Source organism: Bemisia tabaci, chromosome 3, assembly GCF_918797505.1.
Source record: "Bemisia tabaci chromosome 3, PGI_BMITA_v3".
NCBI lineage: Eukaryota > Metazoa > Arthropoda > Insecta > Hemiptera > Aleyrodidae > Bemisia > Bemisia tabaci.
The window spans coordinates 18,869,709-18,890,044 of NC_092795.1; the positions used below are offsets into that span (position 1 = coordinate 18,869,709).

Below are 20,336 nucleotides of genomic sequence, written 5' to 3' on the forward strand. Positions count from 1 at the left end.
GAACAATAGAAGCGGGGGCTCCGTCACTGTTTCGAGTCGGTCATGAAAACCGCCTCTTCTCTAATTTTAACCCTGGATGCGGTAGACGTTGCCGTGCTACAAAAGAACGCCGTATGAACATTCGAGCGTTGCCAAATTTCCTACGGTAAAATGATTATTTTCAAGAAAAGTTACGGATATTTTTCCTTGAAATTTTCAAGAACTCTATGTGCAATTGCGAAGAAAATTATCCGAAAAATCGGAAGGAAAATATTCACGCAAGTTTACCAGGAAATCCGTGTTTTATCAAAGGAAGTTTGGCAACGCTTGAAGGTTTATACGGCGTTTTTCCTTGGCGATTCCCGAGAATCCCGGTCCCTTCCGCAGGGATTTCTTGCTCCTGGATTACTCCGGGCTTAGCGCGCGTCCTCGAAACTCAAGCCGTGACTTGTCCCCGTCGGCGACCTTCTTAATCCTGCCGGCCGAAGATTCGCATCGCGTCCCCGGGGCTCCGCGATTATCACTGGATATCACGTTCGAATTCGAGCTGCCTCTTATTGGTTTTTGAAACTCCTCATACGTCCGTTGGTCCCGAGCTTAAGCCTCGTTGTTTCGATGAGGACATGAGACATGCTCGTTGAATGACCATTGGTCGTGGTAAGGGGATTCGCGTGGCTCATTGCTGGACAGGACTTTAAGAAAAGATTAGAGTTAAGACTCTGAGAGACATGATTGTTTCCTAATCAAAATATCATGCACTGGAAATAAACACATTGGATCTAGAGTCCAAACTCTGAAAAAAATCGACAAGAAAAAATACTCTTGATTCAATCGGATTTTTGCTTAAATCGAGAACCAAGCGTCTTAATTTCCTTTTGATTTAAGCAAAAATCTGATTGAATCGAGAGTATTTTTTCTTGTCAATGTTTTCAAGAGTCTGGACTCTAGATCCAATGTGTTTTTTCCAGTGTGCGAATTTGCTGAATACGTAGAATACTTCCAAATTGACTAATATGGGTGAATGTTTGTAGTTCACATAATGAACGGTGAATTCCCATCCCTTGCTCATGACTAACTAAGATCAATGCAAGACAAATCAGCTATTAGATAAAAACCTGCACACCAGGCATATAAAAAGAATTTCGTCCACACTCATTTCTCCCCTTTCCTGATACGAAGCGCCCCTAATCTTGGAAAGCAAAAGTCGGTTTCAGGACATTCCGTCAAAGATTTTTTGTCCGGGCACCTCTTTAGTCCAGTAATTTACGTCCACGCGTAAAATAAAAAAGAGTGACTTGGTCCAAAGGATATATTTCAGTCCGTATGTAACATTTATATTGACAATATCGAATTAGAAAATTGAGAGAGAAAAAGGTGTTGTTATGGGAACTCATTTTTTAAATAATATATTACTTTCTTTTTTTGATTCATGTTTCAAATTTTCATTGGTGAATATTTGGTTTTATTTCTATCCATAAAATTTTCGATTTAAAATATACCGTAAATATATTCCTTGTTTTAAATGATAATATTACTTCATTTTAAAGGCATTATATTTTTAAAACGTGGCCAACATTTGTAAAACCTTTTCCAAGCGATGGCATCGATATTAATCTCAATGAGCCGTACTTGTGTTGAAAGGAACAATATAAAAATGAAAGAGAGAGAGAGAGAGAAAAAACCTAGGAGGACGCAATCTTTGGTTTTAACCAACTTTTATATCGATCTTTTACAGTCAAACACGTCCAATTTTGAGCGATAGATTGCGAATACACCACGCTGCAGCCCAGTAAAAGCACAAAATATAAAAGTAATGTTGAAAAGCTTTGGAAACCATTAAATTAGACACGCAACCACCTTATTATTTTCAAAACACACGATATATTTTCCCTTTATAAATCTTTTTGTTTTCTTCATTTTAAATGAGAATAATCCGTGCAGAGCGTGCAAACATTTCAAAATCATGAGTTGAAAAACGCTGACTCCGCGAGTTTAAATATTAGAGCCCAACTCAGAGCGGAATGCGCACTGGCGCCTACAAACCTAACGGGATACTTCACGCGTTGCGCAATGCGTGAAGTATCCCTGTTAGGTTTGTAGGCGCCTATGCGCGTGTCACGCTGGTCGCCCGCCGCGCCGCAGAGTGCTTCGGCGTTTTAAGCAACTATTTCGCGACATAGGTGTTGCACAGTATCATACGAGATTGAAGGCGCTCCAACGTATCAAGAATTACAAGCTTCCCTTAAGGGTACAGAGCTTTCCTCGCAAAATATAAATCAAGATTTGACTCGAATAGATGTCGGTCTTTTTAAGAGCGGAAAGTGTAAGTTGACGCACAAGCGCAACTATTTCCTCTTTTACAAACTGGTTTTTTTTTTAATTTTTAGAGGCCTTGCGTTTGGAACGAAGTTACACAATTTGATAAAACAAAACACAAAAAACCGAGAAACCAAGGCTAAAAAAACAAACATGCATAATGCCTGAGCCGTTTCGGTTTTTATAAGTTTTTATTCCCCTAGCCGTGGAGGAGGTGAAACCACCCCGACATGTCCCAGGCATTCTGTTTGTTCTTCGTCTTGGTTTCCCACTTTCCTGGTTTCGTCATATAATAAACTAAACTCAAAACGTTAGGCATCAAACTCTGATCGTAGGGCCACGCACGAATTATCCCCTCATGAACGGTCATAATCAAAACCCGATTTTATCCTCCTTTGCCCCTCCATCCCAGTGCCACCGACGAACTAATCCATATGCGAGGGACGCAAAATTTTATCCAAAACGCGGCATAATGACGGGATTTGAGGGGTTGATGGCATTGCGGAGGCACAGGGTAGTCACCGCCTACGAACACGCAGAGGAATAATTTAATCGGAAATGAGCGATTAGGCGGACTGGAGCAGATTAAACATGGGTGTCACCTCGGGGGTCCTGGGCGCGCGGGGGCTGGAATTGTTAATTTGAAGCTGATGGCGCTTAGCCATGTCTGCCCATAGTTTCGCCAACAACACAATTAAATAGAGGTGACTGATGCTCCGCACTCGCTTGTGACCTCGTCGTCCTGCTGCCGTTTTTCACGATATTACCCTCGCCTCCCGATTAAACTGACCAGACGGGCATGGATTTTTACTGAGCACCGACAGCACTGGCACATTGTGCCTCGTTCGCCGGAGTGCCGGACTCAGGTTTATTAAGAGCACAATGTCCGTTCTTGCGAGGATCCCTTCGATTTTCCTCCGAGGGATGACGGAAATTCGGGCTGTTCTCCGTGAAAATGGCAACGTTGATTTAGAGTTTGAACGATGCGAGGGTTGAACATGCTGCCTTGATTAGGTTGCTGACGTCGTTGTCAAATGAGGGTACTTAATTATTGCATAAACTTATCTTGAGCTTGGAAAGATAGATGCATGAAGTTGATTCCATAGCACTGCGGTCGAAAGTTTTGCAACAGTTTCTTTTAAATATTAAGACCTTTCTTTGAAAAAAAATCGTCGAAAATCGAAGAGTTTAGTTGCACGCAAGCCTGAGAATTGATTTACATGTATCACTGTGAATTTTACTCAAACATAGTCAGAGGCATTCACTTCGTTTTAAAATCAACCTAGTATTTTGTCTGCAAAAAAACTTTCTCAATCTTAATCTAAACTATGGCAAGGCGATAAGTGCAGCGCGTGATAATCTTCAAAGTTTGGCAACAATCCCCTGCCACCCTCCCAGAGTCACCGTAATTTGTTTTATACTCTAATGATATACTAACAAGAGGATACGGCGCGTGGATACAACTATTCGTACTCGATGGATGGCCATGTTGCATGAACACAATTTGAGGGCGCTTCACTTTCGACGATCCTCTCATCGCTGCAATAAGCGTCTCCATGAGAACTAATGTGAATAATTTATCTATCAGGGGGCACTCTAATAAAAACAACCTTTAACAATTCGCTACGCCAGCATAGAATCACACGAACTACACAAAGTTAGAGTCCCTTTATACTGAGAGTCAAGACAATTTGAATCCATTTCTGATTGGTTCCCGTATTTTAGGCTTCCACAATGTCACAAACGGGAATAAAGATTACATTTTCACCAATTGCAAAGATTATAATCTGGAATGGACCAGGGAATTACGGGTTCGGCAAGGAACAAACGGAATGAGAGGAGGAACGGAGAAAGGCATTTGAGAATGGGCCGATCAAAGATTACGAAAAACGTTCAATTTCTGTAATCTTTATTCCCGTTTGTGACATCCATGAGCCGAATTGTCTTGACTCTCAGTATAAAGGGACTCTACACAAAGTGAGAATCCGATTCGGAGCGAATCGCTAACAAGAAGTTAACTTTGACGCTTGGCCGGCTTCTTTTTCGCACTCCCGACCACCAACGCGGAATTTCGTTAGGGCACAGCGTCGGATGAGAAAGTTAGATTAATGTTGTTCCTTCCTGGAGAGCAAGTTCGGATGTAGACACCGGCACGGAACTTAGTCATCAGCCGGAATGCGATTAATCGACGCGTGGAATTGGGCCGAACCGATGTGGAAACTTTCATCGGAAACGCGAGCAGCGCTATCTGCCGGCGCGGCGCGGCGGAGGAACGAAGATTTCTTCGGCCGGAGCCGGAATCCGGAAAGCGGGCGGAAAAGGGGCAACAACAGGGGGAAACGGCCCCCGATTGCATCGCATCCTCGGACTCCATTAAAATGTATACGTTCTCGACGCCGCGTCGCGTCGCACACTGATCGAGTCATTGCAAAAGACCGGATCCAAAATATTGGATTAAATGACAATTTTTATGTTTACTTTGTTGTTCACTGGAAAAAAAACAAGCGGGAAAGTTCTAATGCTGTCGTATTAGAAAAGCGCTCAGGTGTTAGTCAATGTATTTAGTGAAGAAAAGAAGTATAAACTCCGTCGACTTGGTTGGGTAATGGAAATAAAACATCAGCTGATAGCAAACAAAGGTTACCAAGGAAACCGTAAACGCGTTTTTTCGTTTCCTGAAAATGATAGTTACCGTTGAGCTCATCAGGCGCGTTTTTTTTAGGCTTCATTTGAGTTCAACGATCGATTTCGATAAGAATTACTCTACCGCTAAGAAATTTTCTTATAGACAAACGATCGAAACTACCTGCGCATTACGGTAAAAGCGTAAAATACGGTTTCCACAGCTTTATTTATTTTAAAACTTAACTTATTTTTAAAACTTATTTATTTTAAACCCCCCCCCCCCAAAAAAAAAGCCTACACATCGATGAGCTGGTGCGCCATTTAAACGAATTAGCACCAGTATACTAGTACTCTAGAGACAAGTCGAAATCAAAAAGCGCTGCCTATCGGCTGAGCGCTTAATACTCTTGATTCAATCGGATTTTTGCTTGAGTCAAAACGAAATCCACTTAAATTAAGAGGCTTGGCTCTTGATTTAAGCTAGATTCTGATTGAATCAAGAGTACTTTTTCTTGTCGATGTTTTTAAGATTCTGTACTCTAGATCCAATGTGTTTTTTTTCCCCAGTGTTATATAAATTTTAAGGGAGGTTTCGTGAGGAAAAGCCCACGAGAAAACTAATATAACCACTTCATTGAATATAAAGTTGCGAAATTTTCAAAACTGACTAATTCTTTTGACTTATTTTAAATAAAAACTGATTGCGGTTCGACGCATGAGTCATTCAGTTTTGGTTTCAGAAATTTTCCAGCGTGTTATATAGTTCACATAAAAACTGCAAAACTCAATACAGAGGGAAATAGCTGATTCGATCACAATTTTGTTTTTAGTTTATTTTAAATGAATTAATGTTTCGACAGACTCATCTGATAGACACTGTCTATCTTCATTGGCGAGCTGCGAGCTGAGACTGAATCAATTAAATCCTCTTTAAAATTGTAATGGAATCACTGTAAAATATCGTTTATCTAGGTGAGTCTCTGGAGCTTTTGAAAGCGATTAAATGGTCAATCAACCAATTGATTATTCCTGGATTTTAGAACATTTTTCAGAATTTCCGAGCATCACATTACGCTGTGTAGAGCGTTACATACTTGGACACAGTATTTGACAATGAAAACCTATAAACCTATCCCCATACGGGCAGCTTGGAAACCAACTCCTGAACAAGATGTCAATAATTATTTTCAACACAGATCAAATCGATGGTGAAACTGCAGAAATGCGAATTTTGGTTTGCGGCGTTGGGGACTTCCTGTAATACTTTCTTTTATACGTGAAAAACTACTGAACGTCATTTTTTGAAAATGTCGAAGATTTGTCCTCTTTTTGTGAAGAATATTCTGTGGAGACTTCAAGCAATGATGTTGGTTCGATCTCCTTAGAAAAAGGAAAAAGAAAAGAAAAAGAAAAAGGATAAGGAAAAAAGAGCGGAGATTTCACCACAAAGCACCACAACCGAGGTATTCGTTTTCGCAGTTCCGCCGTCGAAATGAAAGTTGGATCATATAAATGACGTCATTTGTATTTTTTCCATTTGACTATTGGTCCAGTTATAAGATCAAATTGAGCCATAAAATTGGGCCTCTCATTGGTCGAATCCTCACCTCAGGTCTTTTTCCACCAATCAGAGCTTCATTTTGATGGCTCAATTTGATCGTGTAACTGAACCTTAATGTTAGTTGTTAAAGCTCATATTTTGTTCAAGAGTTGACCACCAGGCTTCCTGTTGTGTGATTCACCCACCTGGTGGAATTTTGTGGAGGACGCATGTCACGTAGTGCTTTAATTCAATTGCCTAATGGCCCATTCTTATTGCCCTAAAATCCAGGATTTATCAATTCATCGATGGACCATTGACTCGTTTTCCAAAGCTCTAAAAATCCACCTTAATCAAGATACAAGCTTTTAAAGTTTCCTCGACGAGTCCGAGCTTTTTCATAGATTCGCTCCACTGAGCTCCGGGTCCTGCCATCTTATTTTCACTCAATTTTGCGTCCGGGAGAGCCGCGCAAAATTTTCGCGAATGAATCACCAGCCGCAGCTGCTGCCCACTCTGCCGTGCTAAGGAAGAACTGCGCAAGAACCTTTACTTGTTGCCAAATTTCCTCTGATAAAATGTTTATCATTCTTCTTCTCTAAGAAAAGTTATGAATATTTCAGCTTGGAATTTTCGCATACTTTAGATTGAATTGCGAATGAATTTCTCTAAAAAATTAGGAGACAAATTAGGTACCACAAGTTTTTCTGAAAATTCGTGTTTTATCGAAGAAAACCTGGCAACATCAAGAGGTTCATACGACGTTTTTTCTTAGCACGGTAGCACTATTCTTTCGCCTCCCTGAGATGCAAGTAGAGGGAAACTCATTCGAAACTTGTTACCATATGCGTCGGTTGTGACTTTCATAGCACCTTTTTTTCATGATTGAATTTTATCTGCACCGTGGCAAAAAATAAAATAAGATCCCTCTGATCATTGAGGCTGTCGAGCCCAAGTCAAATGTGTTTATGCACTTCAGGCGAATTTTTGCGATCACATATCATAAAACTTCATTCTCCACGAGGTTCTCAAACGGGAAACAATTCTTCATTTTCTCAAGCAGATTTGCACAAAACTCTTTGAAAATCTCAAGATTTTCTCGCAAGACGAGTTTATAAGGATAATCTCAATTTTAAACTGAATGCTAGTGCAAATAGGCTAAAAAACCAACACTGTTTGTCACCTAGACGTTTGCGAAAAGATTCCTCCAGTATATTAGGATATAAAATCCAACATCTTGACTCTTATATTTGTTTTCAATGTTTAAGTAAAGACAGCTAAATCTACTGTGGCACTCCAAAATTGCATAAACATATTGGCGTGACCTGTGGTATTTTATAACAAAACGTGTACGTTTCCCATAATATGTTTAGAAGTAAGCGTCGCCGTGTGGTCTTAGCCAAGGATGTAGCTGTAGCTGTATAGTCAAGAATGTAGCCGTAAACATGGATCGGTCCAAACATCGACAAAATGACCGATGAAGTTACCGGTAACGTCACCAACCGAAAAAACCCGTGATTTGTGCAATCATTGGTGAGAGAATATTGAAAATATGAAACTGTTCAATTTCTTTGAATGAGTGATCTTACATCAAAACAAATCGGTTCAATGCCGAAAAAGTACTCCGGCTCTGGAAGTTGACATACGGACTATCTAGACGTACTTACATACGCACGCTCTGGGCTCGGAGACCAAAGGTTCCAGGTGTAGCACCCGGTGCACGAAGCTACGGCTACAGCAACTGGAACTTTCAGCCTCTGAGCCCGTAACATACAATATGTCTATATAACCTGTATCTTGAAGTGAAGTTAAAACCTGTTCTTATTTTCTTTCACCTTAAAAGTACCATACCTCTTGCCCAACTCTTTCTTGCTGAGACACTCAAGCTGGAAGAGTTTTTTCATATTTATGTGAGCGAGAACAGACTGATTATCGCCCATTCTGTGCAGGTGAATTATATCCGTACTTGAACGTCTCGGGCGAAAGGTATAGAATCGAGGGAATATGGATTATTACGAGACTCTTCGAAAGAAGAAGATTAAATTTTCTTGCGTTCCATTAGACAATAAGCAACGGTCTGAACGGATCACGGATTAGTGCCGAAGAGAACGGAACAGTCCTCCATTTCCCGGTAAAAATGTCCGAATTCCTCCCTACGCCTCGCACCAATTCGTCAATTTTTCCGGCGAACTGGCAACCGCAGGATGGAGAGTCGAGACCGCCACGACATGATTTCATCTCTGATTGAATTCGGTCCCACGGGAGGCTTCTTCTCATCTTTTCCTTCAATTCGTCAAAAGCGCGTAAATCAGTTTTCGAATCAACCGCCACCCGCTACCGTGCAAGCCCATCGAGAGGCTCAGGTGGAATAGGGGTAACGTTCTTTCGTCGGGGTAGCGACGAATTTTCCGACACGTTTCCTGCTTTTCCTCCCTACTTTGTTCATCTGTGCTCAGAATGACGCTCAGACGAGCCTCCGCTATTGGCAATTTCAAATTGTGCCTGTTTCCAAATTATAAATTCCTTCAATTATTTATCATAAAATAATAGCTCTAACTGCTGCTAGAACGATGCGAGGTGAAAAGTCAGATGATGGGCAGGAAATCAGAAGCTGTGTGCGTTATTAGTATGCGGCTGTGCGCTTGGCGTTGGATGGCAAATTGGGTCAGGCAATAAAGGAGAGATTTCTGTGCTGGGGGGGGGGGGGAGGATAGAAAAATGATGAATGAGATTTTCCGGGGTCTCAAAATGACTTTGCTTTTTTGAGGGGTCAGGCGCGACAAGCACCGGACTTGTAGTGTTGCGACCGAAAAACAGCTTTTGTGGCTCACCTTCTTACAGGTATAAAGGCAGCACACCACCTGGATTAGCGTAGAGTCCTTTTAAACTGAGAGTTAAGACACGAGGTATTCATTTCTGATTGGTTTCCGTGTTTTAGGCATTTACAGTGTCACAAACCGGAATCAGAGGTGCATTTTCGCAAATCGAAAATATAATAAACTAGAACTGCGGGTCGATTGTCGTATCGTTATCGAATGAACTTGATCGATAAACCCCTATCTTGGCAATGCTATTTATCGATCGAGGTCATCAGTTGCGTGGCGTGAATTATGATATATCGAATTTTATGACTTTTAAACTTATGGTAAAGAATCGATTATTAAGGTGTTTGCTGCGAACACCCTGTTTATCGATCCTTTTCCATAGGTTTAAATGGCATAACAATATCGATACATCGCAAAGCACGCCACGCCACTGAAGTTCATTCGATATCGATTCAACGATCGAGAAACTGATCGGTAAAGTAGGGATACCTCAGGGAACAAACGGTTGTTTAGGAAGGAACGGAGGAGAGGAATTCGGTAAGTTGATCAAATATTTAAAAAAAATCCTAACTGTATAATTTTCATTCCGGTAAGTGCGACACCTATGAGCCGATTTGTCTTAAAAGTCTGCTAAGAGACTCTCGGCTGGAGTTACCCTCAATAAACTGACTGGTGATCACGTATGATACCGATGTTTCGATCACATACAGCTTACTGCGATAGATGCTGGTGTTTCACGCACCGCAATGTTTCTAGCAATGCATAAAAGCTTATATCCTTGGAAAAGAATCGTGCATTACACGGAAAAAAATTAAATGCTGATTTAGCCGTTGAAATGTTAAAAAAGAGCCCGTCAATTTCAAATGCTGATTTTAAAATACAAAAATGCTAACAGAACATTTCAATTTGTTCGTTTTACAGTGGACGCAGTTAATTTGGCATTTATTCAAATGTAAAATCAGCAGAATCAGCATTTGAAACTTGTTGGGCATGTTTTTAACAATATAAATGCTAAATCAACAGTTAATTTTTTCCGTGTACATTGAAAGAAAAAGAAAAAATTGAAAAGCAACACAGCCAAAGATACAAGTTACGTATTCGGGTCTAACTTTTTTTCCGAATCCACGCGGCGACGACTCATTGGCAGTGGCAAAATAGCACTGCGAGTTCACGCGTCGTGCCTTCGCGCCTTCAATTTTGCGGACGCAACACGGACATCCATCAAGTACGAATAGTTGTATCCTTGCGCCGTCATCAACGCACGTCATTTCCCATGCTCTCAATTCCTATGTTGTGTCGGTTCCATTTGTTTCATTAGTGATGCCTCAAGAGCTACGTAAGTAACACGGCTGAAGAAAGGAGAGACGTAATCGGATGGCATTTTTCGAGTTTGGCCATCATTATTTTAAACTTATTTCTTTGACCACTGAAAAAGCACCAACTATGCCCTTATAAAAGAAATTTGCGTGACTAGATTCAATATTGACGAGCAGGGTCATAAATACTAGTCGGATTTAGTAATATCTCACTTTTGCATTTAGTGTTTCATAATTTCCGGCCATGTTCCATGTTTTAAAAAAGAACTACCCGTTGTTATTATTTGATACTTTGAGAGCATATTTTTCGCAAGTGTATTTTCCGGAGCACAAAATTTCACCTCTACCGCCATAATTCAAGGCTGCTGAACTTTGAATCGTATTTCATTCTCTATTTTACGCGCTTTTCTCGTGTGCAGTAAATCAAGCGCTTCCTTTTCGCATTTTTCAATGTTACGAGTGCTGCTGTGCTACGGAAAAACGCCGTATGAATATTAACCCGTTGCCAAATTTCTTCTGATCGTATGTAAATTTTCCAGAAAACTTGCTAACATTCTTTTTTGAATTTTTCAGGGAATTTCATCAGCTCCTTTCATTTACTATATCTGATATTTTCAACAGAAAATTATTTTAAATTTTCGGAAAATAAATGTTTTATCACTTCAAATGTTGCAACATTTGAATGTTCATACGGTGTTCTTCTTTAGGTCGGCAGAGTGAATCTCGTTTCACTTTTCACAACTAACACTTTTATGAGTTTCGACTTGATTTCTTCGGACGTGCCCCGTTTTTAAGTACCGCAGCTTTCTCAAAGTGTCTTCCCCATATGCCGCTGGTAGATGTATCGTGGAATATCGTGCAAAACGTTCCTGTATTTTATTTTCAATGAAAGCTTTGTTCAAACTAAAACTTCACTGTGAGGAAATGGTTTTCAAATAGACATGATAAATTCTACTTTTTACGAACGAATCAAAAATTGGAATTTTGACACTTAAATAAATGTGTAGTTTCGTACATAAACAACACTTTTACAAGTTGAGACTGGATTTTTTTGGACATGCCCACTTTTCAAGTACTGTACCCTTCTCATGGTGTCTTTTTCATTTTCCGTAAATATAAATCGCATTTAACTTGTTCCTTAATTTCATCCTCCTCAAATAAAATGTATGTTCTGTCTATGATGGTCACCGTGAAGGTAGTTATAATGATATTTCCAGTTATGTAACTAATCTATTTGAAATATAGACATAGAGGCAAATTTTGAGAAGCAATGCAGAGATAATTTCAATGTCTCCTAGCTTAAAAGCAGCAATATGAGAGGATCAGAGAAGGCAAAGCGCCTTCAATTTTTGTTTACGCAACATGGCCATCCATCGAGCACGAATAGTTGTATCCACGCGCCGTATCCGTCCGCTAGCTCATCATTAACCGATCGACCGTGTTGTCAATACGAGAATGTATTAATTTTTCTCGTTGAATGAATATCGATTTGCTACCATTCAGAGGATAGATAGAAGTAAGGTCATCTTGTAAATAAAGCTATGAACGGAATTCTATCGAATTAGATCCAAATAATAAAAGCATCCTCATCGATGCTATTGCAAGGAGAAAAAAACTTCGTGCGTGGGGCCCGAAGTTGAGGTCAGAAGATCTTTGAAGTTTTCGGATCACGTATCTAAAAATTTGAGGTCCAGCTGCCGAAGTTCGGATCAGACATCTGAAGTACTTTGATATATACGGAAGGGTTCGGGTCACACACACTTCTGAAGTACTCCGGTACATACCGAATAGTGTCTCGATGTCTGACCCGAACTTCGGCAGCTCGACCTCAAGTTTTCGTGTGCGTGATCAGAAAACTTCAGAGATCCATATGACCTCAACTTCGGTTCCCATGCACGAAGCTTTTTTCTCCGTGTGGTGAAATTAAATCTATACCTTAGGATCATGTTTCATTTAACCACAGCTCGTGTCACCGCGTAACAATTTTTTTCTTAGTCTGCCACTAAGTTTTAGATTCTTTGAGGTCCCTACAAAGGTAATTGTTTCTCCTCTTGATCACAACTGATACATCTAATCTTAACCTATCCGAACAACTTTAATGGCATGTGCCTATCCTGGTGTAACTTGATCCAGCATGCCGTGACCTCTGACCCGACCTAAAACCTCAATTTTTACCGAATTGTAGTTTCAATGAGACGGACGTAACAAAACTTCGACAGAGTATCGTCTGACGTCACTTTCACAGTCAAGCTAAATGCAAGACGCAAAATAGCAGATCTTCTATCGCAGTCTGAAAGTGCGTAAACTTTTTTTTGACGTGGGCTCTAGCAGTGCGGGATCTCTCCAGTATATTTTCACTGTCCTCGCTCGGCCAATTAGACTTAAAACAACATATTTGTAAATTGTTTTGTGGCGTCACGAGACATAAAAAAAAATCTGCGACAAAGTGAAACAATTTCGTTGGGTGGCGCTTCGTCACAAGCTGTGGCTAAATGGACAGATACCTCGAATGCTCGATACCTGCAGCTGACGGACGACAGTCAAAGTAGCAACTGGGCCACAGCGTTGCCCCCTTTCACCCCGCCGCCCCCGCCACCCTTCCGTTGTGGTGCCCCATAATTTACTGTAGCTGATAAGCCTTCCGCATCCCTGGTCCGGCCCGTTAGCGGCGTTAGTGGCGTTCGCGTTAGCCTCTCCTCATCGAGCGGAATTCTCACGCGCGGTGTTGCCACGTAGAGAGTCTCTACCCTACAGGAACTATTCTGCAGTCGTGCTTCAGCGAAACATCGTATGAAAATTCAAATTTTGCCCAATACCTCTCGATGAAAGATTTACTTCTCTTTAAAATCGCCTGAAAGCTTATAATGATAGGCGGATTAAAACAGATTTTGCCTAACTCATTAGACGTTGCCTAACTTTCTCTAAGGTCTTATTTTTTAAGCAGAACCCTGAACAAGGCTTAAGAACTAAACTTGAAACCTTTTGAATAGGGAATGATCTAAAGTAGACCAGTCACCACAGACATGGAGAAATGCTGAGTTACAATTTGTGAAACAACGAGTGGAAATAGTGGCCTCATTTCACCAAAAACTTGGAGGGGGGAGGGGGCAAGTCCTCCCTCCCCCTCCATTACCCCTTACATAATAAAATGAAAAAGAAAAACTAATAGACGGATAGCTTAATGAGGGCATATGATGTTAACTTAATTAAAAAAAAATCAAGTTTTCAATAATTCGATAAATTTTTCTCGTTTTATGTAGACCTTCTAAAACGCAGGGAGAAGGATTGTTCCCCAGCCCCCTGCCCCCTAACTCCCCCCCTCCCCCAAATAACGCCAAAGAATGGGTGACGTGATTCTTGCCACTGAGAGCAGAATACGGGACATGGAAGTGAAACTCATCGGTGCATTTTGTTGACTGAAACAAAAGTAATATGAGCAGGTACCATGGAGGAGAAGAAGAGAAGAGAGGTATAACGAGGGAGAATCGGGAAGAAATGCCTTTGAAAGCGTGCATCTAAATTTCATCAAACAGGAGTAGATAATGAGAGAATGGGATCTCATGGACGCGCAAGCGAGCATAAGGTGTGACTCAGAGCTTGCATTCATCTCCCTAAAGCAAACTTTGAGAGATAACTTCATCAGCCGCCGCGGAGGAAGCCGTACAAGCACGTTCGCGAGATAAAGGTGCATTTCCCTCTCGGTGTAGCATCATTTTATATAACTTTCACAGATTTTATCGAAATCTGATCTAGCTGCAACAGTGAATGGGATATACAATTTGGCCGGATGTTTTTTTTTTCTTTTTAAGAAAAAGGAGGAAGAGGAAGACCATTGAATCTGCAATTTTTTACGTGGACTGCGGACGGACTGACTTCATTCTACTGAGAAAAATTGGAGCACATTTTGCATTAAGAAACCACTATTTTTGGCTCATTTCAGAAACAACATACATGCCATTGGTTTCCCTATGTAGAAAGGTGCTTTTATGGAAGAGCATGCCAATGAAATGAGTGTATCAAAGATTGGTATATCTATTATATCGACCAACGTTTAATTTTTTTTGGGACGTACCTGAATTGGCTCCCATACTGCCGTGCTAAGGAAACACGCAGTATGAAAATTCGAGAGTTGCCAAGTTTCCCCGCTTAAAACATGTATTTTTGAGGAAAGTTTTACTTGAAATTTCAGATATTTTAGATCTAATTGCGAAAAAAATTGTCTGAAAAATTGAAGGAAAATATTCAAGATATTCCCCATAAATTCGTTTTTTTATTTTAGACAGTCTGGCAACGTCTAAAAGCTCATACAGCGTTCTTCCTTATAGCATACGTCCAAATCGGCTCTCGCTTGAAAATTAGGTTTCCTTCCCTAATTGTGAAATTCGTTCCCGTATGAAAATGAATCTCCGTCCTCCTGCGTTTGGATTGGCTCCTGTTTGAAAATATTTCTCCGTGCCCCAATTGGTCGCTCCCGTGATGAAGGTGCGGTTATACATTTATTTGACGAAAACAACTAATAAATCTCTGAAAAAGCGTGCAGCAGAATGCGTTTCATAACGAAATCATCCGGCAAAAAATAATAAACTATGCTTCGGTTGTTGACGCCCAGGTCATGGACCGTTTGCGTAAAAATTCAAGGGCAACGAAGCTCCAGCCTTTTCCTAAATCGCCAAAAAGTTTGAAGAAGTTACTTATCGGGTTAGAGCAATTCCGAGCCAATGAATATTTACTCGATCTCTCTTCTTTTTATCTCTTACAGAGAATGAGGCTCGCCTCAAGCTTCGCACCATACTGCATAACGCGTGGCGTGTCATTCGTTTCAAACGGAAGCCAATTCGACCACAGAAGGATAGACATGCATTTTCCAACGGGAGCCAATTCGGCCATTAATATGGAGGAGCGAGCGCCAATTTGGATACCTCCTTTTTATGGAAGATATGAAGAATAATTTACACTGTCGTGGACTGTCACATGAGTTTACCGTAAAAACTTGGAGAGCTGACGGTGCGAGTTGTAAATTGAAACTTCGCAGTTCAGCTAACGAAATTGTGCAGCGTTACGGCAAAAAAGGAAATGTCTTGGAGGTTTACAAATCTGTATATATGGGCGCCTTTTGACGAAATCTGAACTATATGCGCCGACATAAATCCCCCCATACTCTCGGAAAATTTGATTTACTCTCGTAAAGAATTGCGAAGAGAGGATAGATATACTAATGATGTTATTAGAAATAATTTTATCGTCCCAGAATCCCCTATCGCTTCTCGCCGGGGAGGCAGCAGGTTTTATATGGGTTTTATTTTACGACGTTAATAAAGTCTAAGACGAATGATTTCAGTCATAAGTTAGACTCAAATCAAATGATGACGGGGGACCGGGAAACGGGAGGGGGGCAGTCGATTGGCACCGGTTGTTAGGGAACAATGCTGCCGATTTTTCCGGAAAAATACGGATTATAATCAGCGAAGCAAACACCAATTCTTTACGATCGATCCCTCCCACGTGCATATAATGTAAGGACAATTTCCAATGCCATTTTACTTTTTTAAAGAGAAACTGTACAATGAAGCTGTCCGAAAATTTCACTGAATTGTCTTTGTGCTGTCGATAAAATTCCGTAAAATTTTCGGACAGCTTCATTGAACAATTTCTCTGTGAAAATAAAATGGCGGTGGAAATGTTCAAACGTTGCATGGCGCTTGTGATACTTCGGCCGGTAGGTGACGGTATGTCCGAAATCGATTGATGAACTGTTTGGGGATTTGATGATTAAGGACAAGTTAGAAAAAGTTCGACCGTTAAAAACTATTTTTGAACTTGTTCAATTTTTTATATGAATTTCATTTCTCTTTAGGTGTTTTTCCCCCTTCAAATCATCAAGTTTTAACATCTTTATTGTTTAAAAATGCATTATTTTATTCTGTTTGCTTCAATCAATTCTTTTAAATTTCCTCCCCGTTTTGTTTCTTTCTTCTGTTTTTTAATATTCCAGTGCTTCAAATTCAAATGACATACTATTACCTTCAGGGAGGAGGCTTGATACTAAATTATTCAAACAATTTGATGGGACAAATTACATCGCTCAGCGGAGAAGAGGTTTTCCATTAAATAATAATCCGGCTTATTTTTAACTGCTTCGCTCCTTCCATTATTCAAAGTATTGTCATTTGCGTAAATTATATTTCATTTGACTTCTTGCTAGAATCATCAGTAAGTTGCAAGGTCTGACTTTTTATTCCAATTTTGTTAAATCTCAAGTGAATGCCGACCGTCTGAATCAAATGAGAAGGCAGGAGCACAACTGATCTACACAATAAATAGTATTGACGATCAGAGTAAAAAATGGAGGGAATGAATCTGACGTTGATTCTAACGCCTTGGTGCAATTATTTGTGTCAAGGGATGTCTGGATTGTACACACTAAACGCAAAACATTGAAGGCGCGCTGATTTCCCAAGTGACAACGTTAGAATGCTACTATTCAAACTGCAAATATACGTGTTGCATGGAAAAAATTGAAGGGGCGCTAGCTTGCCTAATGATCACGTCGACATACGACTACAATGCATTGAACATTAGCATTTATTTTACATTTCAATGAAAAGGAAACAATGACCAAAATCTAGTATTTTAAATGCGTTATTGAGGATTTATACAAGTGAAGGATAACTGTTAGTGATTTGAGGCAAAATTCGAGTTACCGACTTTAATAAAGTTGGGTCACATGATTTAATTTTTGGGTTTATACCAAAAACACACGTCATAAGGAAGAAACAAGCAATTTATTTATCTTCCAAATTCATTTATCTTCAAATTTATTTAAAGGTAATGAGGAGAAAGTTACTCTTTCATTCATGAGCGCCAGTGAACATGGCAAACTAAAAAGAATACACAGTTTTCCTTCAATCCAACCATTTTTAAACTGCAATCTTCGAACCGTCATGGCTCTGGCTTGTACTACCATTTTTGACATTTCTCGTGGCAAACTGTTCATTAAATACTCATTGTGGTAGTGGTATCAATGTCCAATGAAGAACCACTAGACTTTCACATGTTAGGAGGATTTTTCTTTTAGATGCAAGCAGAGGTATGTGCGTAACGTCCGATAGCTGGCTCAGGTGGGCTGAGGCGCCTTCACTTTTTTCAAGTCCCTGAAAATTCTTTAGTTTGTCTAAAGGAGAAAAAACGACAAAAGCGCCGCGCCGAGGCAATGTTCGAAAAAAGCGCCCCCCCCCCCCCCCAATCAAGCCCACTAATTTAATTTTCAGACCCACGCCACGCCGCGTCAAGAAACTGGATTCAGGATCTGATCCCGGTATTAGGAGGAGGATAAGGAGAAGAAAAATGAAGGAAAAAGTAAAAGAAGGTGGAAAAATTGAATGACATTTAAGAAAGAGTGAGGGGGAACATATCAATTCCAATATTGTCTCTTTGCACATCGCCACAACTGTTCCTAAAAATTTGAGCTTTACACCCGTCTTTGACGAGAAAGCTTGCCGACAGAGTTGTCAAACTCTCTTCCCGAAATTCACCCACTTTAACGTCAATTTACACGGTAGAGTGGCCATTCGTGATCGAGATCGCGCAACTGTTCAAGCCAATAAGCTATTAATTTTTCCTCGTCCCCAACGTTGAATCCAGTACGACCGATTTTGGCGGAGAATTTCGTCTTGCCTATATCGGCTCTCTGAAAAAAAACGCCGAATCCGTGCGGTCAGACAACGCTGGTCATGCTCTTGTTGCGACGCGACGTCCTGATCGCATCGATGCTCATTTCCACTCGGGTGAAGCATCGCATCATCCATCATTTTATCTTTCGCGCCCTCACCCTTACCCTTAATTCCATTTTGCATGCCTTTTTAAACCCCGCGAGAATAAGTTTTGATTTCTTTCCTTCCACCGTGTCGACGAAAAATAAAAAAAAAAAATTAAAATTAGTAACTTCCTGAGGCATATTCTCAGGCGTTAAGAAGGGAGCTGAAGGGTTTTTGCGGGTTTTGTAGGTGACGGGTGGAGTCACGAAGGCAAATTACAGTTTGCTGAAGTTATTTGTGAGACACCGTGCGGAATTGTGTGCGGAGAGAAAATTAGGTGAAGGTTTTGTTCCGTATCTTCTTTCCCATATCGTCGCACGGTTGATCGAGTCAATAGAGGAAGTCAGACAAAATGTTGAAACTTTAGAGGCTTATAACTCCGTTTATACGAAATTTTGAGGTTCCAAAAGTGATGCCATTGGTTTCCTTGTAAATTACTCTTCAAGAAACACCCCTTAAAATTTAAAATACGACGAATTAAAATCAAAATGGAGATGTTGCATGTGTGAGGAATTTGCAATTTGACTATTCGTTCTTTGGTAAAAGTTCGCGAGAAACACAATGGTCCCACTGGTTTTCTCTGAAATCAACTCCCAAGCTCAAAAAAAGCTCTCAAGTTAAAACTGAAATGGAGGGGATATCCCACACTATCCTGAGAGTTCACCTCTACATCAAGACAAACTCTCCTTGCAAAGATGGGGAGCAAATACATTGACAGGGCCGCCACTTTATTTGGGGACTCCAAAAGTGAAAACGCGGCAACCCTGCTAATGTATTTGCTCCCTATCTTTGCATGGAGAGTTCGTCTTGATGTAGACGTGGACTCACAGGATAGTATGGGATATCCCTTCCATTTTGGCCTCAAGTTGAGAGCTTTTTTTGAGCTTGGGAGTTGATTTCAGAGAAAACCAGTGGCACCATCGTGTTTCTCGCGAATATTTACATAAGAAAAAATTAACGGTCAAATCGCAAATTCCTCACACATGCAACATTTTCATTGTCAGTATTATTAGTCTAAAATTTCATGACCGACCTCTCTCATAGACTTGATCCACTGTGCGTCGTTTCTTTCGCGCGAGGACGTACCTAAGTTTCCACATGAGCCGCAGAGAACGAGGATATATACGGAGGACAGGGCCCACGTGAAAATTGAGCTACGACCTTACGTCATGGGGGCGAGGATATATTGCTTTTTAAGGAGGAGCTACGACGTGACGTCTCGCGCCCTCTTTTCCGATTGTTACACTACTTTTGAGTTAGGACTTGTGACCCGACATTTTAATCCAGTTCTTAAATTTATTTGAATTGAATTGAATTTAATTTTATTACACTGAAAAAAAGATTGGTAGAATTTACCATTCCCTCACGCTGTATTTTTCGCAGCGTGAATTCAGAGTCATTTCTGCCAGAGGAATGGTTACCTGTACCAGTATACAGTAACGTTGACCTTTTTTCTGGTAGAATTGACTCTGAATTGATGCTGCGTGAAATACAGCGTGAAAGAATGATAAATTCTACCAATCTTTTTTTCAGTGTAATTTTAGTGTTATCTATACTTTCCCCGATTTTAGCTCAAAAAAACACAAGAAGGGAACTTCTCACATACGGCATGAACTGGCATTTGCAACTCTGTGTAATAAAAAAGGTTTACAGGTTCCATTGACTAAAATTTCAATAATATAAAAATGGGGTTATTAAATTAGGATTAAACTGAATTGTTTCCACTTATAATAAGTGAGGTAGAGTTGTTCACTGTGCGTATTAGGGCTGGCATGAAAATTAGTTTGGAAATTGATTCGAGCAGAATCATAAAAACGGGAGGCTGGAACTTCTTCAGGGCTTGAAAAGCGTCATAAAGGTAGAAAATTGCACTACAATACCCAATAAAGAGGTAGTAACGCACAACTATATTGAGAAAAAA

At 40.4% G+C, this 20,336-nt stretch overlaps 1 protein-coding gene across 2 annotated transcripts in view; it reads right to left on the minus strand.

Moving 5' to 3' along the window:
* LOC109044203 (uncharacterized) overlaps positions 1-20,336 on the minus strand; it is a 148,938-nt gene that overhangs the window by 124,449 nt on the left and 4,153 nt on the right. The gene's annotated exons all lie outside the window — the stretch shown is intronic.